The sequence below is a fragment of the Delphinapterus leucas genome, chromosome 14 (assembly GCF_059928025.1).
Source record: "Delphinapterus leucas isolate spDelLeu-1000000601 "Yukka" chromosome 14, BTC_Dleu_Yukka2, whole genome shotgun sequence".
NCBI lineage: Eukaryota > Metazoa > Chordata > Mammalia > Artiodactyla > Monodontidae > Delphinapterus > Delphinapterus leucas.
Window position 1 is genome coordinate 20,217,475 of NC_143142.1, and position 19,023 is coordinate 20,236,497.

Here is a 19,023-nt window from a genome sequence, read left to right on the forward strand (position 1 = left end):
AAATTTCTTGGAGTGGGATTAATTGGTCACATGGCAAGTATATATTTAACTTTTTAAGAAATTGCTCAATGGTTTCCAAGTGACTATAGCATTTTTTATTCCCAACCATAATAAATGAGCACTCCAGTTCCTCCACATCCCTGCCAACACTTGATGTCATTGGGCTTTTTCATGTTATCCATTTAGCTGGGCCTGTAAGGGCAAACTGGACTTCGGAGGATGGGGGAACACAGGCCCCCAGAGTGTCAGGCATTACCCAAACAGCATTACAGTTGCCAAATATGGGTGATTTCTTTGACAGTTTCAGCAAGCAGTGAAGTCCTCCTGTAGAGAGCCAACTCTGAACACCTCTCCTCTTTTTCCCACTCTGTGCTTGCAGCAGACAGCATGCCTCTCAGGCTCAGACCAGGAAGTCTAGTTCTGAACTCTGTCTCTCGGGTGTGAGCAAGTAAAACAAAATTTTTTGTTTGGCTTTAAACATTTTTTTCTTTCTGAGTCTGTTGGACCAAGGGAATCAGATTATTTACAGAGTACAAGCGATTTTATGAGAAGTTTAAAAGCAAATTCATCTGTGCTAAGCTACAATCTGGTGATGGGGTCAAAGCTCTGCAGTCACACATCCACTGAGCGCAGAAGGAGACGTTAGCACCAACAGTGACAGATCTTAAATCCTGATCTTCCAGCTTTTTGAAAGCTCATTCCCCTGCTTGAAAAGTTTTATTGGCTCTCATCACCAGAAGACTAAAATACACACTCCACAAACCCTTGGGTGGAGAGTACTCTCCACCTACTTCCTCTCTGTTCCGGTTCTACTGACTCCCTTGGGTGTCTCAAATACGCCAAACTCACTCCTGCCCAGGGCCTTTGCATGTGATATCTCCTCTGCCTAGAATGCTCTGCTTCCTGCTCTTAACGGCTGGACTTCTTAACCCTGGGTCTCAGCTCTTCAGCATTTTTGCCACCTTTTCAAGAGATTACTTTCCCTAATCACCAAATCAAAGTCGTTTCTTTACAGAACTAGATCCCTCATCTTTCTGTTGCAGAAAAAGAATCTATGGGAGTCACAGGCCTTCCCCTCCATCCACCTGGAGGGAGAAGAGAGAAACACCAATGACCCACCTCTGGTTTGTCTTTCTGTCGGGAACACAGAGATGTGCGTTGCAACATCATTCCAAGGGCAGTCCACCATCAGGTATAAGATCATCAATCCAAATGCCATGGTTTTCTTGGGAAGTTATTTTTACAGGATGTGGCAACCATTTCTAAAGTCTTAAGAATTTTTCAAGACCCTTTTGCTCTCTGTGTACTTTCAAGACAAGTTGTTAATAGTTATAAATGTTAACTTGTACGAGCCTCCACGTGGCACTGAATAACGAGATCGTGTGTTCCTAAGATGGTCCTCAATTTCACATCTTCTCAAATCTGGCTCTCTGAACTTTGTTTTCTAATGCAGGAAGAGATCTGTGCCTTGGTCATTACAGGGGAGAAGAGCCTTTTCTTTCGTCTCCTTCTGGGAGGACTTAGTAGGAACATGCATGTGCGTGCAATAACTGGATGGATGCACAGCGGTGAAAGCTAAGCTGAAATGTCTGATAAATTGGTTGGAGGCCCAAGGGCACAGGGGGCCTGCAGCTGTGTGTGGGTAACTGTCCCCATTGGACCAAGAACCTGCCCTTCCGGGTACTTCCCCGCTTGGTGCAGACACCACAGTGGCCAAGTGCAGACTGAGGTCACCTTCCTGGGCAGAATGGGGGAGCAGGGAGGCATTGACAGTGGGCAGAGGGAGGCCAAGGGGCAGAAGGGCTCTGGGGAGGAGGATTCAGCCTCAGCTCAGACCCCTGTCTATTGTCCCAACCATGAGAGCTGACCGTTGTCACCATGAGTCACAAGATCTATGATGTAGCCGTCTGAGGCCTTGATGGAAACTCTGCAGGAGTTCCCAGGCTAGGAAAACCCTCTTTCCTGTTTTAAAGTTCTTTCTTTACACTTCAGAGGGTTCATTCCCACCACTCACCCCTACACGGGATTTATCACTGTGTCCCAGCTGAGAAGCTGGGGATGCCAGGCCTTGGCCCATGAAGATGCCCCTTAGGGGGCTTCCTACATGGACACCAGGAAGTCAGGGTGAGCCCCCGGAGCTGTGGCCCAGGCTGCCCAAGTGAGCAAAAGTGACCCGTTGACCATGGGAGTGGTTTCTTGCTTTGGAGGATGGGCAGTGCCACCCATTAGACATCGTGGCTCTCGGAAGCCAAGCTGTCACCAGCAGGTTGGGCAAAAAGTCAAGAGTGAAAAGAAAGATAGAAGTATTTCCCCCAGCACTTCTCTGGGTGGGGAAAATGTACTGGCCAAAGTTCTTATATTCTGGGCTGCGGAAGAATAAGAGAATAAGGGGAATACCCTTCCTTATATACTTCCTCAACCTATGTCTTGGCTTAGCCAGTCCTGCTGTTGTATTGTCATGTATTGAAGGTAGATGGAGTCCTGTCTCAGTCTGGGTTCCCCCCACAAAGCAGAGCCCAAGATGAGGGTTTGGATGCTGAGGTCTAGTTGGAAGGAGGTGCAGGAAGCAGGAGAGAGGGGGCGGGGACGTGGGAAGGAGGAGAAGCCAGCATGGCGGGCTGTAGGGAGCTGGTGTCTCTCTGGGCAACAGGGCTCCGCCCTGTGAGACACCCTCTGAGGAGCTGTGCTGAGAATGCCTCAGAAATGTCCCTCTGAGGGACTGGGGCAGCATTCATCCCCCAACTCTTGTCCATGCGCCCCCCCCCCCCGCCACCGCCAGTGGAGGGGGAACTCCCCCTACTTCCTGGCTGCACCTGCTGGAGAACTGAGCTGTTTCTGCAGTTTGGGGAAGACCCATTGGCAAAACAGTGGAGCGATTCCCTGGCTTGTCCTTGAGATGGGACACGGCCAGTGTGCATGGAACTGTCTGCCACAGAGACACCGAGAGGATGTGATGCAGCCCCCACACTCTCCCTTTAGATGTGGCTAATAAGGATGGCAACCAAGTCAGTCTAGAATCCAGGTGGCCTCTGGAGCCAGAATGCCTGGGCTGGAATTCCAGTGCCACTCTATGGTGTTGGGTCAGTTCCTTAGCCTCTGTGAGCCTCAGTTTCCTCCTCTGTACAATGGGAACAACCCCAGGGCCTCAGTCCTGGAGTGAATGTTGGCTGGAATAAGACACAGGAGGCTCTTCGCTCAGCCACAGGCACAGAGGAAGTTCCCAGTAAGCATTTGCCGTTGTGTGTATGGTTCCATCGTGGGCTTTGAATTCTATCCTGATGGAGCCCATGGTGGGAGGAGGTGGCAGGTGTGGACATCTTTTAGAGTGCTCTGTGATGCGCAGGAAAGTGTGGGAACAAAGGGCAGAAGGTGAAAGGCAGTTATGGACAAAACCAAATGGACCAGGAGGGATTTTGCCCTTTCAGGCACTTTTTTCTGGCTCGGTTCCCTGCCTGCACCCCAGAGCTTCCGTGATTCACTGGGAGCACCAGGCACTCTCCCTCTGGCCCCTCCCCGCCCTCCTCTCCGAGTGCGCATCCATCTCACGGCCCCAGCACCTCAGCCGATTCTCCTTGTTAACAATAAACACAAATCCTGTTATCTCCCCTCTCTCGCAGCACTTGCCCCTTGATTTAAGCTGCCTTCTCTTCCCCTTTCATCAGCCCTGGGCCCCTCCCGTCGTATATCTTGCCTTTATCTACTTCCCCAGCACTAGGTAGCCTTGCGCACAATCGATTCGCGGGCGGGGGGCGGGGGGGGGGGAGGGGGAAGGGGAGGAGATGGCAGGACACCTGCTCGGCCGCGAAGGCCCTCTGTTCTTCTCAGGAGCCCGGGCCAGTATTTCTTGTTAAGCTTCTGTCTGGCCATGTTCGGTTTCTCATAAGGTTTCTGGCCGAGCTTGGTAGTATTTCTTGCTCCTCCGCGGCACAGCCTGGAGATCCCTAGTAATTCTTAAAGGGCGAGATGGAGAGGCGTACCTTTAGAGCGCTCTAGAATCCATCTGGCCTGTGGCTTGAAGTGGCACGTGGGGGTTTGTGGGCAGAGGGATGATGGGGAGTGGCTCCCATGATGGGGACTTGGTGGGTCCCTGGGTCACACTGTGGGTTTGCTCCTGTGCCTGCTGCGGCCACCTCTCCCTTGCGTCTCTGCATCAGAGTGTCATCACAACAGTCTGGGAACGGGTTCTCCGGTGCCAGCCTCATCCCACGCCCGCTGGAAAGACCCCAGCAGCTCTGCTAATAATCCAGGTGTGGCAAGTTCTTCCTATCCCCAACTCAGTTTCCTCGCCTGTGAAATAAGTTGGTTTCTCTTTCTTTTGTTCCTTTCTTCATTTATTTAACGAACACGAAAGATGCAAAGTGTTCATGATGTCCCAGGGAGTGTTCTAAATACTTTACAAATATTGACACCTTGAGATTCTCCTCGCCACCCCATAACAAAGTTTTACAGATGAGAAACCATGGCACAGAGAGGCTAAGCGACTTGCCCAAGGCCACACAGCTAACAAGTGGCAGAGCAGGGATGCAAACCCAGGCACTGGCTCTAGTGCACGTGCTCTCAAGAGATGTTTCCTCTTCATGGTCTTGTGGCCTCCATCCAGTTCCCAAACACTGCTACAGTTGATTCTTGTTATTCAAGCTAGTTAAGTTTTATAAAGTAGTCTCAAACACTGAACTGGTGAATATCGAACCATTGCTCCTAGGGGACATACAGGGTTAGGTTCCTGAAAGCCTCATGTCACGACATTTTTATCAACTGATCAATACATAAACTTGTTTTATGTGTGTTTCTGTTTAAAGACACCTGAGTTAATATATATTGTTGATTCATTAACATTGAACTCACAGCCAATAGCACTATAGCTCCTGCCTGAATAAAGGTTCTCCAACACATGTATTTTCTCCATAAGGTACATCACAGCCTTCTTACGCTTAGGAACACTAGTTAGCTAAACAGCAAAATGAAATGAACAAAGAAACAAGAGCAACAAAATCACCAACGAAAAGCCTACAAATGCAAAAAATGTGGCACCATTTAGACCACAAAAGGACACCTGTTCACAGCATGAGAGCTGAAACAGGAAGGCAGAGCGCCACCTTGCTCAGCCCAAGCTGGGGATGTTCACAACGGGTGACTTAAATTTTTTGCTGCTCTGCACATGACCACAAATGACAGTGGAAATTTATCTGGGGGTTACAAGTATATTTTAGCAAGTAGGCGAATTTGCAAATACAGAATCCATGAATACTAAGGATTGATGGTATTTTGTATTACTCCCCTGCTTAAACACCTGCTGAGGCTCCTTACCATCTACTATGTCAAATAAATAGAAACTTCACCTGCCTGCCTTTCAAGGGTTTTAATAATCTAGCCCCATTCCATCATTCCAACGTGTTTCCCTTTACTCCTGGGGCCATCTCCTTTCTCCCTGGGCCTGGTTCCTCTTCCTTACTATTCTGCCACAACACCAACTCACTCCTAACTTCACACCTTTGCTCTCTGTTTCCCCTCTGGGCATGTCCTCCCTTCTTTCACTTATCTACCAAATCCTACCTACAGTTTAAAGGTCAGATCAAATTTCTTTTTTCTTTGTATAGCTTTGTCCCACTGATTATCCTTTCCTGGATGTTGTAGACTCATACCATACTGGAGGTTCATTTTTTTAAATGTCCTTCTGTGATTCTCTCACAAACAGCCTGCATGCGGGGAATTTCCCACAAAGCACTGTTTGATGACACTCTCAGAATAGGAGGCATCCAAGTTACACTGATCACGTTTGAGCTTGGATAGTGAGGATGTTTTGGTTACAAGTGTAGAAGGAGGGATAACGTTGTACCCACCATTGAGACCTGGCTGGAGGAATGTGTTAACTCTTCAGAAACACCAATCGGTCTCCTTAGATAACATAGAACAGTGAGCCGAGGATAATTAGACCGTCAAAGGGGTCTTATCTAGAATTGATCTGTTCAGAGAGGTAAGCCTCTGCTTCTAACAGCCTCAGGGCGAGCTGGCCATGTGTGCAAGGAGCGGGGGCAGGGTGGGAGTTCTGAGATCTCAACTTGGGTAGGGGCTGGTCACCACAGGAGGACTTCAAGCTCCATCTCTGGGACCCGGCTTAGCCCTAATGATGCTCGTCCCCCTCTTCCGTCCTCCACGGAATAAGTAACTGGAAACGGAGCCCAGCAACAGCTGGTCCAAATCATAGTCTGCGACGGGTATTTGTCTTGCTGGTTTTCCCATGTCTTCATCCTGAGGGAAGAGACCTCCCCAACCCCAGTGCCTTTGCTCTGGGGCACAGATGAAGGACAGGTGAGATGGGCAGAGGGTGCCGCCTCTTTCTGCCCATTACGTATACCTTCCTTTCCTCCTTAAAGTGGTCTTTGTCAACAATATTCAGTTAGGTTGAAACCTGCCGATCGACCAGAGTGGGTTTGGATAAACTAGTCTTGAATTCCATCAGTGAATTGGCGGTGTGCAGAACGTCAGAGCTAGGAGGAAATTAAGGGGGGGATGGTGGTCAAGTTCAGCACTTTCTTCTTGAAAAGAAACTGAGGACCAGCTCGGGGAAGATCACACAGCTAATTCATGTCATAGAGCCTCTCAAAATTGGGGCTGTCCTTCAAATGTCTCCACTTTCTGTTTCTACCTCTTTGGACATTTCCCCCTAGGCTTAGAGTAGGTTCCCCAACCTTAGGTGTTAGTAGGTGTGATGGAAAGTAAGACAGGTTAGGCATTAGGGCAGAGATCCAACCTGGCCCTGTGACCCATCGGCTGTGTGACTTTGAGCAAGTCATTTACCCTCTCTGAGCCTTGGTTCCCTTATTTGTAAATATAAAGTTAGTGACGCCCACCTCACGGCCCTGTTGTGAGGAATAAGTGATACGATTTATGTGATATTAAACTAATATTGACTGAGTCCTCCTAATTGAAGGCCCATAGTAGATGCTCAAGAAATGTTGGTCCCTTTATTCCTTACCCTTGACGTGTCCCTACATCCAGGTAATTTACACACATTCTCTGTTTTCCACTGAGGAGCGTGTGTTATCCTCTGTACAAAAACAATTCTAATGGTGGGGTTTCAGGCTGGGGGTGTGTGTGTGGGCCACTTTGAGAGACTCTCCTGTCAATTCTGAGCCCTTCTCAGGAGCTAGACTGACCTTGGCTTCTGCATTGTTTTCATTCCAGCCAAAAATGTTTTGAAATTGGGGCCCAAACCTGGCAGATCCGAGAGGCTTGTGCCCACCCCCTGCACTTCTCTCCTTGTTCTGTCTCAGGTGGACGATCTGGCCACAGAGGATTTTCCTTATGCTCACAGGATGATGAAGAACCATGCACTAAGACACTTCTCTGAAGGGTGACATTTTTCATGGCCCCGTCTTCTCTGAAGCAGGGGGAGAGGGGGGAGAAGGGGAGAGGAGGAGAGGTGCTGGATTCAGTTCTACACATCCCGGGTTCCAGTCCCAGCTCTGGCTCTTGCTGTGTGATTTTGGGCAGGATGTTCCATCTCTCCAAGCCTTATTTATCAAGTAGGGGTAACAATCGTTCCCACCTCACAGCTGTTAGGGGATTCAGTGATGGGATCTATGTAGCCAAGGGTCCAGCACCCAGTAACAGCTCACTAAATATTAGCCATGCCTAGAAACAAAGAAGGCAGGATTCCAATTGTAGAATCGACTTCCAGAAGGTTGCACTGTCTTAAATATTGGGCAAGTCCCTTTCCCTCTCTGGGCCTCAATTTCCGCATCTGAAAAATAAGGGTGGGCCAGATGGAACCAGAGAGCAGGTGTTTACATGGGTCCAAGGAGCTCAGGCCACTGGCCCCACCTCTGCCACCTGTAAGACTCTACCCTCCAGCTGGCAGGAGCCCTGTTTCTCTCCCTCCCCAGTGCTTCTTTAGCCCCCAGCATGCGGCGTCTGGCAGAGGACAGACACCAGACAAATGCAGGTTGCATGGATGGAGGAGCCCTGCCTTGGTCTGTTTTATCTACTGGGTTTTTGCATATGATTTTGTCTGAACAAAGAATCACATGGTTCATCAGTCAGTCCCCAGCAGGAAACACACAGCACACACAAATCGGGATAATTCAAGGAGAGTTTAATAAAGGAATTGCTTACAAAGGTGTGGGCAGGGTATAGGGAAACCGCACAGCATAGTAGCTGTGTCTCTGGGGTCTAGTTACAGAGCATCATTCCTAGACCAGAAGATGTGACCAGGGAGGGATAAGGGTTACGTGGTCTCCAGGCAGGGGCTGAGGTTCTCAGTGAAGGGATGCAGCCACCTCCCAGAGACCCTGGCGGGTAGGAGCAGAGGGGATAAGTACCCTGACCTCCATTCCCCCTTCCACCACCCACCTCTCATTTCCTTCTGGCAGAGCCCAGCCAGAAGGCAGAAGGCAAGACAGTCCACCGCAGCCCATACGCGTCAGCCTCTGGGGTAGATAGTTGGGGGAGAAGCGTAGCGAGGGGATGGGGGTGGTGAAAAAGGAGGATGCCCGCGGCCAACACCCCCGACCCTGCAAAACACACGCCAGGATTAGCTCCCAGATCGCCGCTTTCCAAGGGTCCTTCCAGGTCTATCGTGCACAGACTCTTCAATATGTCCAGCCTTACCAAGGTCCCATTGTAGCAGCTCAGAGTTGGAGGGGGCTGGTCTGGTACCGATGGCACAAATTTGTTACATTAGGTCAAATAACGCCTATATTCAGATGTCAGGTTTTTGGATCATGGGATTTTTCCTCTTTCCTTCCTCCTTCCTTCCTTCCTCCTTCCCTCCCCACTCTCCTTCTCCCTCCCTCTCTCTTCCTTCCATCTCTCTCTCTCTCTGTATTTTCTACACATGAACAGATATTCCTCCTGCCGCTCTGGGATGCTGATACTGGGAGCAGATATACACCATTTCTGCCATGATATAAGGGCTGCTGCAGTGCACAGCTGTCTCCTACGAAGGCGCTGCTGGGTGTAAAACTGCACTTCCTTGTCAGCGTTGGTTTTCTTGGCTGTCTACTGACTTTTCCAGAAATTCTTGCAGAGCAGAGTTTCTCAAACAAGGGAAATTTTGTGCCCGTCCCCTTCTCCTGGGGGACACGTAGCACTATCTAGAGACATTTTTGGTTGCCACAACTAGGGGTTTGTTACTGGCATCTGGGGAGTAGAGGCCAGGGATGCTGCGCAACATCCTTCAATGCACAAGACCGCTCACCAGCCCCACCCAAATAATTATCCAGTCCAAAATGTCAGTGGTCCTGGAGTGGAGAAGCCCTATTGTAGAGGGAGCCTCTTCATGTGGCTTTGGTCTTGGAGTCTCCCTTTTCCTCAGTTCTCTCTACTACCTTCTTGCTATGTGATTATGAAGACTCTTGGATACCTCCAGCAACGGGGAGCTCACTACCTGTTTTGAAGCCAGTCAGGCCTGGTCTTGATCTCGGCTCTTCCACTAGCAGCCATGGAACTCTGGGCTTCCCCACAGGTGGGAGTGGCTCCACCACTCTGCGCCTAAATTTTGTCCAGGACCACGGGGTCAGCAGCAGCCCTGCCTCACAGGTCATATGAGGCTCAGATGAGTTGACGCTCTTAAGTGGCCAGCTCAGCGCATGGCACAGGGTGAGTCTGCTCGGTAAATGTTCTCAGCTATGAATGGCCCGCCCTGGCTGGTTTCATCACCTGGGTCGTGGGTGCATCAAGGGAAAATGAACTGCAGGGTCTCTCATGCCTGGGAATTTTCAGAAATCTAGAGAAGTTTAGCACTGAGTGAGGAAGAAAATATAGGCTCTTGGGGGGACCTTTTCCTTTGGGGTTGTTTCCGTTTGGGGGAGGGGTGGTCTCTGCAGATGCTCGGAGGAGACCTGATAGCAAGGATTTGTTTGTTTGGTTTTTAAAAAAATTTTAATTAATTAATTTTTGGCTGCATTGGGTCTTCGTTGCTGCGCACAGGCTTTCTCTAGTTGCAGCAAGCGGGAGCTACTCTTCATCGTGGTGCGCGGGCTTCTCATTGCAGTGGCTTCTCTTGTTGCAGAGCATGGGATCTAGGCGTGCGGGCTTCAGTAGTTGTGGCACATGGGCTCAGTAGTTGTGGCTCGCGGGCTCTAGAGCACAGGCTCAGTAGCTGTGGCGCAGGGGCTTAGTTGCTCTGCGATGTGTGGGATCTTCCCAGACCAGGGCTCAAACCTGTGTCTCCTGCCTTGGCAGGTGGGTTCTTAACCACTGTGGCACCAGGGATGTCCCAGCAAGGTTTTAGGATCATTTGTGAAGGAAAATCAGAATTGCTAACGAAGGCAATGGCAGGCACCAGTTAAGTTGGCAAGTGGACGGTTCTGACCACCGTTCATTCCATTTCCCTGCAGGGCTCAGGATTCCATAGCGCACCCCAAAGATGGGTACCAGTGGGACCTACCTGAAGAGGCTCAAAGGTGGTGGGATGGAGAGGGAGGAGGAGAGGGAGGGGATGACCCAGGTGAGCCCAAACATCTCGGTCCAGAGACCCTTGCACCGCCGGAGCACCACTTAGAACTGTCCCTCTGCTCTCCCCAGTGCATGACCTTGGAAGGATACGTAGGGCTTGGGGAGTAGGTGTGCATGGGGCTTAGGCCTAGGTGCCTGGTCTCTGAGTGATGACCTCTCCCACCTCCATTCCTATAATGCTAACAGGTAGAAAGCTCTCATACTGTTCAGACTCCACGCTAATTCTCTCACCTGGTCCTCAGAACATCCCTCTAAGTCGGGGTCTCCATCCCCATGGAACGGATGAGGAACTTGAGGCTCAGAGAAGTGAGGCCCCGTGCCCGCGGTCACACAGGTGAGGAGGGGCACAGGCGGGACCCACTGTAGGCAGCCGGGTTCCAGAGCTCGACTGCTCAGTCCTCTCCCAAAGAGCTCCCGTCCGACTCCATCCATCTCCCCTCAGCACAGGATCCCCTAATCTATGTGAGAAACCGACTGTTGGCGACATTTCATCTTGCTTGGAGCCTGATGGTGATAATTTGCAGCCTTGCCAAGGTGGGGAGATTATATATATTATTCAAAGCAAATATAAAGTAAGGGATGTAGTGTAGAGGGCAGTGTGAACATGGATGTGGAGCCTGCAGGGCCAGGGGCCCAGATCTGTGGAAATAGCTACTCATCCCGGCTCACCCACCCACGGCTCCCTGGACCAGGGTCTAGTCTATGGTCACATGACCATACAAACAAATACAGAATCATGAACTGTGATGGGTTCTGGGAGAGATCAGAGCAAGTGTGTCCGACATCCCCAAGACAGCCCTCAAGTTCAATGAATGAGTTGCATAGAGTCCCTGCAAGTGCTTTACTAGAAAGGACGCATGGTTACAGTTTATTACGTGAAAGGATGCAGATTAAAATCAGCAAAGGAAAAAGGCACATGAGGCAGAGTCCAGGAGAGATCTGGCGTGAGCTTCCTGTTGTCTTCTCCCAGTGGAGTCGTGAGGACGGTGCTTCTTTCTCCCAGCAATGGTGTGTGACAGCACATATAGAGTATTACCACCAGGGAGGCTCACCTGAGCCTTGGTGTCCAGCATTTTTATTGGGCGTCAGTCACATAGGCATGGAGCACCTACAAATTGACCTTAATAACTCAGTCTCCTGCCCCTCCAGAGGTCAGATGGGCCCTCCATAAATCACATTGTTAACATATGCTATCTGGCCAGGTGTGGCCCAGTGTCCCAGGTATACAAAGACACTCCTATTAGTGAGAATATCTCAAGGGCTTAGAGGTAATCTCCCAAGAGCCAGTCGAGTCCCTTCTTTGGATTATTCAGGGTTGAATATGCGAAACCTGCTGAGTTAACCCTTTAATGCACGATAGGATTCTACAGGTGAGAAAAATAAGGGCTTTTCAAACTTGGAAATTTGGATATGGTGTCAGTGATCTTTACCTGAGCAGGTTCCTACCTTTCTCAGTGCCATGTTCCTACCATTAGACTTATGGTAGTTGATAATTATTCTATTTATTGGTTTACTTGCTTCTGTCTGCCTGTTTTGCTAAACCAAGAGTTCCGTGGGGTAATGTGTGGGTCTGTCTGGTTTTTGCTGTTTTCACTAATACTTGACATACTTTACACACTGCCCTGCAGGACCAGGACTGGGCTGGAGCAAGCAGGACACTCTCCGGGGTGCAAAATTTAAGAGTGGTGGACACATACAATCTCAGCCATCAAGATAAATAATGTTTTAATGCAATATTTTAAGAAATCAAAATTAATACAAAAATTTACAAGAAACAAAGTGTTAAAATTTTAAACAAATACAGGGTCAGTGCTATTGCTGATCTTTTCTTTGGTGTCCAGCTCTACCATGGCTTGGCTCTGTTTATGGATCTTGTCTTTGTATACAATTTTGATGTTTCGTTCATTATGGATTTGGGGCATTCATTTTGACTTAAAAAATATTGTATCAAGAAGTTATGTATCTTGGGGAATTCCCTGGCGATCCAGTGGTTAGGACATGGGCTTTCACTGCTGTGGGCCTGGGTTTGATTCCTGGTCGGGGAACTATGGTCCCACAAGCCACGTGGCTCAACCAAAAAAAAATTTTTTTTTGTAAGGAGTTATTTATCTTGAGGACTGAGTGTTTTGGTGCCCCCTTAAATTTTACACTCAGAGAGAATGCCTCGCTCGCCTCACCCTCATTCTGGCCTTGCTGCTCCCTGCACAGTAGGCCCCCAACAAATATTTATTGAATGAATGAAACACCCACCTGTGAAGTGGATAGTCATATGTCCATTTTTAAAATGAGGAAAGGGGGACTTCCCTGGTGGTGCAGTGGTTAAGAATCTGCTTGCCAATGCAAGGGACATGGGTTTGAGCCCTGGTCTGGGAAGATCCCACATGCCGCAGAGCAACTAAGCCCATGTGCCACAACTACTGAAGCCCGCGTGCCTAGAGCCTGAGCTCTGGAACAAGAGAAGCCACCGCGACGAGAAGCCCGCGCACGGCAACGAAGAGTAGCCCCCGCTTGCTGCAACTAGAGAAAGCCCGCGTGCAGCAATGAAGACCCAACACCGCCAAATAAATAAATTAATTAATAAATTAATAAAATGAGGAAAGGGAGGCTCAGGGAGGTGAAGCCACTTGCTCAAGACTCAGGAGAGGGGCTGGGATTCCTTCCTTAACTGTCTTTCTCCGAAGCCTGAGTTTTTATCTACTGTGTCCAGCTGTCTCCCCACCTCCCTGCCTCTGAGCATCAAATCCCGAGGTGGACCCTCCTGAGGGTCCCCTGGGGGACAAATCTCAGGGGAAAGGAGGCCAGCGGTGAGGAGAGAGGAGAGGAAAATCGAGAATTGGAGAGGGCACGACATATGTTCAAGGCATCCGGATGGAGAAACACGATGGGCACATTCCAGGCAAGACAACCCCCTGCCTTGTCACTTAATGTAAATTGTCCCCCAATCACTGGGCTGACAGAGATGGATTCCCAGGGCTCATGGCACAATTAAGCTTTCTCAGGCGTCTCATGGGGGAAGGAAGCAGTTGGTTTACTTGCGAATGCTTGGGGATAATTTTCTAACGTCCCTTCCGCCATTACAGAGGCTTGGCTCCAATCTCTTATCATATGTAATTCCTAATGATTTCTCTGTTATGTCCTGTTTTATTAAAGCGTCATTGAACTCTACCCTATTGATTTAGATTTCACAGACAATTGAAATTTAAATTGACTCCAAATTGAATGTCTCCATGTAATCTCTGTTCTGCAATAAAGATAGATAAAATGCTTCTGTTTTTGATAACAAGTTATACTGGAGGCACATTTTAATTTTGGGAGGGAAGAAAAAAAATGTGACTGAGTCTTGACTTTCTTTGAAAAGTGGCCGATGGTTCAGGGCCCAGGAGGTAGTTGTTGGGTTTATTTTCCCTCTGGGGCACAATGCTGGAGTTATAGAATTTTGGAATGTCTGAGCTAGCTCACACATGGCAGCGGGAGGTGATCTCATGTGACCTATGATTGAATTAATAAGGTGATCCATCCACAAAATTCCATCCATTTGTCCAGTGAGGACAGTGTGAGGGGCGGGGAAGCAGGAAAGAACGAGGATCACTCATCCCATGATGGTGTGCGTGACTCATGTCATTTTGAGGGTTGGGTCTGGAAAATCATCTTGGGAAAAGGAGGGAGATACGTCACTGCAGCCAGTTATGGGGTACTGTCATTCAACATCTGTTCCCCCCAAGCCAAATGGTCACTTTTATGATGGTGGTCACTCTCAAATCTTCTTTCCTTTTCCACTAATGATGGAGGACAGCAGTTGGGGCATGGGAAGGATGAGTGGAAGAGGAAAGGTGGTATCATCCCAGAGAGTCTCTATTTGTTATGAGATAGATTATCTAGAAAAGGAAGAATCAATCAAGTGTCTGTGAGAACCTGGAGAGAAGTTGAAGTCGTCAGATGCCTGAGATCCTTCCAGAACAGTTCTAAGGGAACAATCATTGCCTCTAGAGGGTTCTAGAACCACCATGAAAGCTACCTCATCTGAGTCACAGCATTCAGGAGATATAGGTTCAGTGGTGGGAGGGTGTATCTGTTTCCTATTACTACTGCAATCAACTACCACAAACTTATTGGCTTAACAGAATACAAATTTATTATCTCACAGTTCTGGAGGTCAGAAGTCCAAAATGGGTCTTACAAATATATAATCAGCGTGTTAGAAGAGCTACATTCCTTCTGGAGATTCTAGGAGTGAATCAGTTTCCCTGCCTTTTCCAGCTTCTAGAGGTCAGTGCACCTGCATTCTTTGGCTTGCAGCCCCTTCCTCCATTTTCAAAGCTAGCAATGTACCATCTTCAAACTTCTCTCTGATCTCTGCTTCCATCCTCACAACTCTTTCTGATATTTTTTTTTTTTTTGCCCTCACTGCCCATCTTGTGAGGTCTTAGTGCCCCGACCAGGGATTGAACCTGGGCCCTTGGTGGTGACAGCATGGAGTCCTAACAACTAGGCATCCAGGGAACTCCCTCTTTCTCTGACTTTGTCCCTCCTCCTTCTTGTGGTGACATTGGACTCAGTTGGCTAATCTAGGATAAGCTTCCCATCCCAAGATCACTGATTTCATCATACCTTCACAGTCCTTTTTGCCATGTAAGGTAATAATTCACAGGTTCTGGGGATCAGGGGGTAGATGTCTTTGGAGGGGCCATTTTTCTGTTTACCACAAAGGAAGTGGAAATGACCCCATTTAAGCCATAATCCTAGCTACTGTGCGCCTTTCACAGCAAAATCCACTGGAGCTGTCCCGAGTTGGCAGCCTATGATGGAGATGAGGGCAGAAGATGGAACTCAGGACTCCTGTGCCCCTCCTGGCTTTCTGTTATCAAGTCATCTCTGTGCTCCCGTGCCTGCGTGGAAGCTGGGTCAGACGGACCCTGGGCTTTGCAAATGCAACTGGAAAGCTGATTTGAGTTTCTTGATGGAGGTCAGTTTTCAATGCCTCCATCAAGGAGGAATGGCAGCACAATAAGGAGAAAGTAGAGAAACACTTATTTTTATGGAGAGTTAGCGGACCCCAGGGTCTGCCAAGCAATGAATGAGACTGAACAAAGGGTAAGGATTTGACTCATCTGTTCAATACAACTGATGTCACAGTGAAATTCCCAGCCTAGTGCAGCAGCTAGAAGCGCAAAAGGCAATCACTCTCCAGTGTGGATAGGAGAATAGTAGGGGAGTACCTAGCCCACACTGGGGGCATTGGGGCTGGCCACTGGAAGGAAGTGACCTCGAAGTTGACACCTGTAGGATCAGGAGGAACTAGCTAGGGGAGGAGGCAGTGGAGTGGGGGGAGACTTCCAGGGAGAGAGAACAGCATGTGCAAAGGTCCTGAGGTGAGAGTGTGCTCACTCAGGGAACTGCAGCAAGTCCATCCAATCCAGCAGGGGCACTGAGTTTGACGTTGAGACCGGTGGTAATTACAAGGTTATTTATGGCATTCTCAATGCCACGTCTGTTTTTCCCTCTAAACTGTGAGCTTGTAAAGCAGTCGTTGTATCTGTCTTGCTCATGGTTGAATTCCCACCAGCATGGTACTTAGCATCTATACATAGTGTTGCATGAATGAATGAATAAGTGGATGAGGTCAGAGAGGCAGGCATGAGGCAAGTCCCACAAGGCTTTGCATGTCATGGTCAGTGGTACAGCTTCTCTCCACAGTGGGTGACCTGGAGCTGAATTAGGCTTGGCTTTAGGCTACTGGAGGGTCAAGTACATATCTGCTGGTGGGGCTGAGGCTGTTGATTATGACACTCCCAGCAGCTGGGGGCTGTCTCCAGAGGCCTGTGTTCAGAGCTTAAATAACCAAGAATGACCGACTCCTGCCTGCCGTGGCATTTACTGGTTTTTGTCCCTCACTGACCAAAATGCCAGCCACGTGCCCCACCCATCCTCCAGCACAGCTTCCACCAGAACCTCGTTGTCCAGCTCCGATGCAACTCCCACCCATGCAGGTGATCCAGACTTGAATTTACCCAGACTCATTCAAGGCTGGGTATTTATTTCATCTGCCGCTGAGATTCCCCTGGTGCTTGGACCCCAAGTCCACCCTCTAGCCCTGAAGATGCTCTGTCTTCTCTCTGTCCCCACGTCCGCAGCCTTTCCCAGGCCATATCCTGCTTGCCCTTGAGTCTCCTGGGCTTGGGAGTGGGAAGCACCAGGCACATAATGGCAGCTTAATAAACGAATCAATCCTCCTTAAGACTTGATTGGCCATTAGCCTCATTATCCTGTGAGCAGAGGGCTGGGGGAAATTCTAGAATGCCAAAGAGGGGACAGATCAAGGGGAAGGGTGTGTCCAGCCCCCATCTGTGGACAGGATTACACCCAGAAAGAAGGCAGTCTGACCAGGAATCTTCATCGCTGGATGCATGTCAGATCCACAGGGGAAGCCTTATAAATACCAATGCCCAGGCCCCACCTAGAGCTTTGGAAGCTGAACCTCTAAGGGAGGGCCCCAGCTGTTGGTGCTTTAAAAAGCCCCCCAGGTGAGTTTAATGGGCTGCCAAGGAAGGCTGGAATGTTATTTTTAATCTCTCGAGTGAAAGAAAGTCCCAGATTTGGCCATCACGGCTTTGGCACATGGAGGTGCTTAATGAATAGCAAGTTTCCTGAGATCTCAGATTTTCTGGTACCATCAGATTAGCCCTGATAACAGTCTCCCGTCACCACCGTCCCATGTCACACTGATATATACAGCATCTCCTGTGACCCTTTCCTGCACCCGATGGTTGCCATACTCTATATGATTCTGTGCTTAAAATCTTTCTTCAAATTGCATTTTAACCCACTTCTCTTATTCTTTCCTTAGTCTGTTCTAAACTAATCTCATGAGAGTGTGGGTTTGATATTCTGCTGCTATTTTTTTCGGAACACATGAAAACATAAACATATAATGATGAAAAAGAAAAAATAGGTTCATATCTCTACTACCTAAAATCACTTTGCCAACAAATTGTGCTTATACTACTCTGTGGAAAATACTATTTTATAGTTACCAAAAATGTTTCACAAATAAAAGGATGAGGGTGAGCAGTTTTAAAAGTCTCCATCTCTCTCCATGAATAAGATATTGTTATTCTTTCATTACATCCTTCTGACAACCTTTGAGATATTAAAAATAGCACTGTTTCTAATTAATTAAAATAGAGCCCCCTGGGGGTCTAATTTTGTGTGAGTTTCTTTCTTTCTTTCTTTCTTTCTTTTTTGGTATTTGTTTTAGGTCACAAATCAGTTTCACTCCTAAAACTTCATTTAAGTACAAACCAGATTTCTCATTAAGAATTTAAAAAATATTAATACCCTTAGACCCATTCATTGCATTCTGGGGCATTTATAAGAAGGAAATGCTTCAGAAGAGAGATAATAGTTTATATACAAAAATGTCCAGTGCAGTGTTCTGTACAACTATGAGAAACATTAATCCACCCAAATCTCCAATAACAGAATGACTAATTTAATATATAATTAATATATATATTTATATATATATTCAGTTTAATGAAAGGTGTGATTTAAAAGATTAGGAACACTATAAGATTCTAATGTTTACTGGATTCTAATTTTTACATCTCCACCACTTAGCACAGTGCTTGGTACAGATTAGACCCTCAAAAATACTTGTTAGGGCTTCCCTGGTGGCGCAGTGGTTGAGAGTCCGCCTGCCGATACAGGGGACGCGGGCTCGTGCCCCGGTCCGGGAAGATCCCACATGCCGCGGAGCGGCTGAGCCCGTGAGCCATGGCCGCTGAGTCTGCGCGTCCGGAGCCTGTGCTCCGCAACGGGAGAGGCCACAACAGTGAGAGGCCCGCGTATCGCAAAAAAAAAAAAACAAATAAAACAAAAAACTTGTTAGAGGTTGAATGATTTATTAAAATGATAGTCACAGAATTTATAATAACACAAAAACCCATTTTTTAGTAAGTGAAGAAACCAGGTTGCAATAGGAAACATAAAGTATTGTCACATCTGTATTAAAATATGCATTGGCTTTGTACATGCCAAAATAAAGGGTGGATTAGTGAAATGTATATCAGGCTATAGAATTTTCTGCAGCTACTAAAATGATGTTTGCAAATAATATTTATGATATGAGAAACTGTGATAAAGACGTAAAAAGCCGCATGCCATATAATCCAGTTTGTGTGTGTATGTATAGAATTCTAACATCATATATTATAATTTAATTGTAATTATGTTATATTTATAATAATGTAAATATTATTAATATCTATAAATACTATAAAATAATAACATATTATCTTTAAACATTTACATAAATTTAATATTAAATATATTCATTTTATTATGTATTATATATAGGTATTTGTATTTTACGTTTTATTTTATTTATATGTATATGTATGTACATATATATGTATACACATACATTCACAAGACTGGGAATAACCTCAAGTATTAACAGTTGTTTTAGGTGGTAAGATTAGGATAAGTTTTTTTTTTCCTCCATTTCATTGTTCCCAGTTTTCCAAACATCCTCCTTCAGTGAGCATGAGTTACTTTTATCATCAA